Below are 6,599 nucleotides of genomic sequence, written 5' to 3'. Positions count from 1 at the left end.
GGCCTCCAGACGGTTGAAGGTCAAAATTACAGTTTCAGTGCAGCTTCAAAGAGCTTTAAATGATACCAGACGAGGAATAAGGGTCTTATCTAGTGAAACAATCAGTAACTTTCTAAAAAAAAAAATACAACTGTATATGCTTTATAAACACACATTTTCATCTTGCACGTGCTTCTGCTTTCCGCATTCTTCAAAACGCTTATGCTGTATGTCCTACACCTTCCCTATTCTACTTACGGAACCAACGCAGCGCCAGTTTCCTTTTTTTCCGTAAGTTGAATAGGGAAGGTGTAGTAAATACATACGTTCAAGGCAATACTTTGTGTTTATAAATCATATACAGTTGTATTTTTTTAGAAAATGACTGATCGTTACGCTAGATAAGACCCTTATTCCTCGTCTGGTATATTTTAAAGCCCTTTGAAGCTGCACTGAAACTGTAATTTTGACCTTCAACCATTTGGAGTCCATTGAAGTCCACTATAAGGAGAATAATCCTGGAATGTTTTCATCAAAAACCTTCATTTCTTTTCAACTGAAGAAAGAAAGACATGAAAGATGTTCATGAAATGTGACATGAGGGTGAGTAAATTATCAGGAAAATTTTATTTAAAAGTGAACTAATCCTTTAATATGCCCTCATAATTTTTTAATCAAAATAACTTCCACTCCCTCTTGCATTGACATCTCATTTCCTCTCTGATGATGTGTTTACTGGCACAAAGGCGAGACACTTTGGGGGTAATGCATTACGCAAGTTACGTAATCAGATTACTTTTTTCAAGTAACTAGTAAAGTGAAAACAGTACTTTTTAAATTTACAACAATATATCTGAGTTACTTTTTCAAACAAGTAACGCAAGTTACTTTGTTTTCCCATTTATAGACTGACACCTGTCCCGTCCCCATGTTGAGAGAAATCAGATATAAGTGCAGAGGTGTTGTGTGCACTGTGTAAACATGAATGGTTACTGTAGTTCAAGAAACATGTGAACATGGCTTATTTATTTCTCTTTTTGGTGTGAAAGGGCCTTTATATTTGCCAAAAAATATAACTTTTGGTAACACTTTAGTAAAGGGAACACATATTCACTATTAACTACGACTTTTTCCCTCAATAAACTATTAATAGTAAGGTAGTTGTTAAGTTTAGGTATTGGGTAGGATAAAGAATGTAGAATAAGGTCATGCAGAATAAGACATTAATATGGGCTTTATAAGTACAAATAAACAGCCAATATTCTAATAATATGCATGCTAATAAGCAACTAGTTAAATGACCTTAAAATAAAGTGTTACCGACGTTTTTCTTATTAAAAAATGTAATTAGTTACTTTTTTTAGGGAGTAACACAATATTTTAATGCATTACTTTTAAAAGTAACATCCCCCAACACTGCTCACATAAAATCACAGCAATAGCAAACCATGATCTTTAAGAAATTAAGTAAAACAGACTTTATTATAAAAATATTCAACGTATAGCTCAAAGCTACTGACTAACTCCAAAAAAATGAGATCCACATGAATGTAAACACACAGTGCTAAAGGTCTCTACATTCCTGAGCTCCTGCCCTGGCACTGAGGGGCGGCCAGTGCTGGTACTGATGCCCACTGGCAGAGAGAACTCGTCTGGCTCAAAACGAGGCGGTCAGCCCACACACAAACACACACACACACATATTCAAATGTTAAACCGAGTATAATGTGCCTGGGTGGTGTGGTTGTGTTGAATATACTAGTTTAAGTTCACTCTCATATGGTTGTTCCTCTTTGTGTCATGCTATTGACAGCCCAGATCATGTGAACATATGGCCACAGTAATCCCAGCATTAAGACCAGCTTTTCCAGCGTTCCCCTCTATCTCACACTTGCTCACCTGGCTGGTGTTCTCTTGCTGTCTTCCATCTGATCTAAAATGGATAGTTCACCCAAAAAATGAACGCTCTGTCATCAATATTGTTCCAAACCCATGTGACTTTTTATTATTTTTCCATGAAATGCAAAAGGAGATGTTTTGAATATTGGTCACACTTTTACATACAATAAAAACAGATCAAGCTAAATAAGGATGGACAAAAAGAAAGGGAAAAAGAACTATACAGGTTTGTATGAATTGAATGCAGTATTGAAAATCTTCCAACAATAGCTTTATGTGAGGAAATTTAGCCACTGTTCTTTGAAAAGTTGTAGCAGGATAAGAATTATAAATCTTATAAATATAAAACATGAAAAGTTCCTAGAAATTGTAATCTTGTTGGTTCCATGTTTTTGAAAACATTTTAATTACCTGAAATAAAAGAAATAAAACTTAAAAAATTGAAATGAAAACAATAAAAAATTAAATATTAAAGAACTTAAACATTTTTTTCCAGCTAGTTTCTAACATTTCTATTTTTCATTTAGTTTAATTTGATGTACTGTGACTAAAACAAACTTTGTAGACAAAAAAAAAAAAAAAAAAAACTTAATTATTAAAACATTCAAATGAAAATGGAAGATATAAAAATAACTAGTTCAATATTGATAAAATCTATAGTAGTATCTCATTTATACTAAATCAACAGTAATGGACTACTTGTACGGCACATTTGTTTTTGACATTTTTGGTCACTTTGTACTTTCATTGAATGCTAAAGACTGAGGTTAATACATAATAAATGACCGAATTTTCATATTTTGGTGAACGATTCCTTCAAATGAAAGTTTGCTCATCACACAAGCATGTGAAGGGAGAGATCTTCTTCCCATCATGGGTCGACCCTTATCATTTCCTGTCACCTCCACCCGGTCTGCATCATTTTATTACAGTGATTACCTCCTTTCGCTGCCGTCCCATTACTATCATCCACATACACACACAATGAAAGTGATCATTACTCTACTATGGTGAATGGAGACTGCAGGAGGCAGGGGTGGTGTAGTGAGAGGGGTTATTAGTCATCCTAAATGAAGGAGTGAGATGGGTAAAATAAGAAAAGGCAGGAAGGGTGGGAGTAACGGTTAGCTCTCTCACACTGGGTCACGAAAGCGAGCCTGATGCTACAGTCCTGATATCATCGCTGTGTATGAATGTTTGTGTTTGGCTCAGGGCGAGGAGATAAGCTACCATGGGGTCTTATGTAATAGACCACTTTTTAAAAGCTTTTAACTTTCTTTCTTTCTTTCTTTCTTTCTTTCTTTCTTTCTTTCTTTCTTTCTTTCTTTCTTTCTTTCTTTCTTTCTTTCTTTCTTTCTTTCTTTCTTTCTTTCTTTCTTTCTTTCTTTCTTTCTTTCTTTCTTTCTTTCTTTCTTTCTTTCTTTCCCGGGTTAATGTTCAGAGACAATAAGTAAGCCATTTTTGGTTGACTTCCCAAAGATTGTCGACTTTCTATGTGCCACTTAAAAATGCTCTATTAGTTAGTTAGTTGGCAGCTTCTGGCAGCTTCTAGGTGTGCTGATACTTTTATAAGCAATCAGATTACTTTTGCCTGGTGGATGATACGCTAAAAAAAAGCTGGGTTAAAAACAACCCAAGTTGGGTTGTAAATGGACAAACCCAGCAATTGGGTTGTTTTAACCCAGTGGTTGGGTTAAATGTTTGCCCAGTGTGGTGGGTAGTTTTATTTAACTCAACTATTGTTTAAAAAGTACTATACGGCTGACTTTAACCCAAAATTGAACCCAAAGGTTAGAAATTAAAAATCAGACACATAATTACTAGAGGCAACAATAATAATCAAAAGGTGAACATTTATTAATAAGCAACTGTATAAATGTTTATTGTTTGATGTTCATTTATTAAACATATTTATAAATGTTCATTTCCAACATACTTTGAGTTAATTTTAAGCGAGTGATACAGTAATTTTTAAACAATAGTTGAGTTAAATAAAACAACACAGCAGGTTGGACAAACATTTAACCCAACCGCTGGGTTAAAACAACCCAGTCGCTGGGTTTGTCCATTTTCAACCCAACTTGGGTTGTTTTTAACCCAACATTTTTTAGAGTGTACAGTGGGTGAAAAGTCCCATAGATTTATAGCCGTATCTAGAGTCCAGAATATCATAGAGACTTAAAGGAACACTCCACTTTTTTTGAAAATAGGCTCATTTTCCAACTCCCCTAGAGTTAAACAGTTGAGTTTTACCGTTTTCGAATCCATTCAGCCGATCTCCTGTTCTGGCGGTACCACTTTTAGCATAGCTTAGCATAGTTCATTGAATCTTATTAGACCGTTAGCATCGCGCTTAAAAATGACCAAAGAGTTTTGATATTTTTCCTATTTAAAACTTGACACTTCTGTAGTTAAATCGTGTACTAAGACCGACGGAAAATGAAAAGTTGTGATTTTCTAGGCTGATATGGCTAGGAACTATACTCTCATTCAGACGTAATAATCAAGGAACTTTGCTGCCGTATCATGGCTGAAGCAGTGCAATGATATTACGCAGCGCCCGTGAGCCCCTGCTTGCACAGGGAACGTGCCTTGCAACCATGGAGACGTTTGTGAGAGACGCTGCGTAATATCAATGAGCCTATTTTCAAAAAAAAGTGCAGTGTTCCTTTAAAGTGGACGTTTTACTGAAAGTGAAACTGGAAATTTAGAAAATAAATTTACATTGTTTTGTTAATGGCCTCCACCCAAAAAAACCTAAATAAATAAAATAACAATAATAAAACACATAAAACTTCATTTGTTTCACAATATTCATTTGAACAGTATGTTTATATTTTATAAAGATGTCTGTCTAAATAGTGTCAGAAATGAATATAATATATAAGTTTACTACATAGTAAGTTTACTTTCACAATACATATTCAAAATGTAAATGTTTATAATATCTTATTGCATAATTGTCCACATTAATCAGTTTAGAGCTGGGCAATAAGTGTTCTACTTATTACAGCTCAGGCATTTTCGGTAACAGTGTCAGTGTTCAACGCACTTGTACAGACAGTTACTCATAAGGATGCAGATTATTACTACGTTTTTGGGCTGTGAGTTTATTAAAACAACAAATTATGTTCTCTGCGTTAAATTATATTGATCCTGCTGAAATGTTCCTAGAAATATATTTTCTTTTATATTTTCTTTTCTTTTCTGAATAATTTCCCTACTGACCTGCAGCAGTGTTCTGCTCGTCTTCTTATTTTTGTATTTCCATTTGCTCCAACAGCAAAAGAAGAAATCCATGATAGCATTTCCACGAATTTCCCAAAAAAATTGAGAGAATGATGTCAAATTTGCAGTCACTCTCTCAGCCGTTGCATTACAAAAAGTCACAGAGTTAAGTGTTTGTTTCCATTCCAGTCTTTTAAAATAGTTTGAATGAATGTGGCTGTAATGAAGCACAAGACAACTAGAACAATCTTTAATTACAAATACTCTGAAATATACAGAAAATGAAACCACAAACATAAACGAGACCAGACAAAGAACTGAATGAAATAAAGGCTTATATAAAAGGGAGGATAATCAACAGAATAGTTTACAGGTGTTTAACTAATTAACAACCGGAACCAGCAATGCCAGGGAACTCAGGCAAAATGGGAACAGATCAAAACCAAACTAATGGGCCACTTACACGACACCATTTTCAACTAAAAACAGAATTTTTTTAATGCGTTTTGGCCGTTCATTCACATGTGAACGGGAATCATTGTGACAGTTTGTTGTCTGTACGCAAAAAATGCAAAGAGAAAAACCTTTCGGTTTTTAGTACATTTTTATCGTGTAAACAACCCTAAAGCACAAATTAAATAAATAACTAAACATAACCCTGACATTGGTACTGGATATTTAACAATGTTAAACATATTTTATTAGTCTTTAAAACAATAACGCATTGACAGCGCTATGATTAAATATGATTTATAAAGTGATTAAAACATTTATTACAAATAAATAAGATTTGTTCTGATATTATTCATCAGAATATCACTTTTCCTGTCCCTGAAATTATTTAAAAATCTTCTTGGAGACACTCATTTTTAGTGGCTTTTTGTCAGCTAGGTGGCTACAGCACATTGAAAATATGCATAACTGGAAACTAATGAGCTGTTTACATATAGACTGATAATATCAGTTGAGATTTGGTGATGGGTATCACTGCCACAGTTAAATAATGTATATTGGGGTTTAAAGGGGTGGGGGAAAAGAAGCACTTGTCTTAGCTAGTTGAAAAAAAAAAAAAAGTTATTTTGTTTGCACATTATGGCTACATCATTCATTTGTAATTATGACTAAAGTGCAAATATTTATTGCTTCCAGACATAATTTTTGATGTGGTTGACACCTGCATACTTGAAATAGACGTAATGTTTGACGTTAAATACTTTTGTACAATATTTGGCTTTTATGGATTCATGACATGATGTTTTTTTATGGATTATGCTTCACCATTCTGCCTTCAATTCCTGGATCACGTCTGATTTGGATGGTGGAATGTTATCTTTGCTCTCTTTGGGAGATAACACTGGTTCAGCACATTTGGCTGGCTGACTGGAATGCTGTGGTTTCTGTTGGATTGTCTGTTGCATTTCTTAGTAATGATTTAGGTATCTGTTTCTACATCAATTGCTTGACATATACAAAGGCTTGTCTTTTGTATTAAG

The 6,599-nt window shown here is 34.2% G+C and overlaps 1 protein-coding gene across 4 annotated transcripts in view; it reads left to right on the top strand.

Annotated features, from left to right (window-relative positions):
- Positions 1–6,599, top strand: part of usp6nl (USP6 N-terminal like) — a 69,834-nt gene that overhangs the window by 9,612 nt on the left and 53,623 nt on the right. For 2 of the 4 annotated variants that reach the window (XM_067392257.1, XM_067392258.1), the window contains one exon: positions 5,162–6,542. The exons of the other annotated variants lie outside the window; for them this stretch is intronic. The gene's annotated coding sequence lies outside the window, so the exon portion shown is untranslated. The remainder of the gene's footprint in view (positions 1–5,161; positions 6,543–6,599) is intronic. 4 annotated transcript variants of the gene reach the window in all.

The sequence above is a fragment of the Chanodichthys erythropterus genome, chromosome 8 (assembly GCF_024489055.1).
Source record: "Chanodichthys erythropterus isolate Z2021 chromosome 8, ASM2448905v1, whole genome shotgun sequence".
NCBI lineage: Eukaryota > Metazoa > Chordata > Actinopteri > Cypriniformes > Xenocyprididae > Chanodichthys > Chanodichthys erythropterus.
Note: the sequence above shows the minus strand (reverse complement) of the source record. Positions and strands in the feature narration are given on the sequence as shown.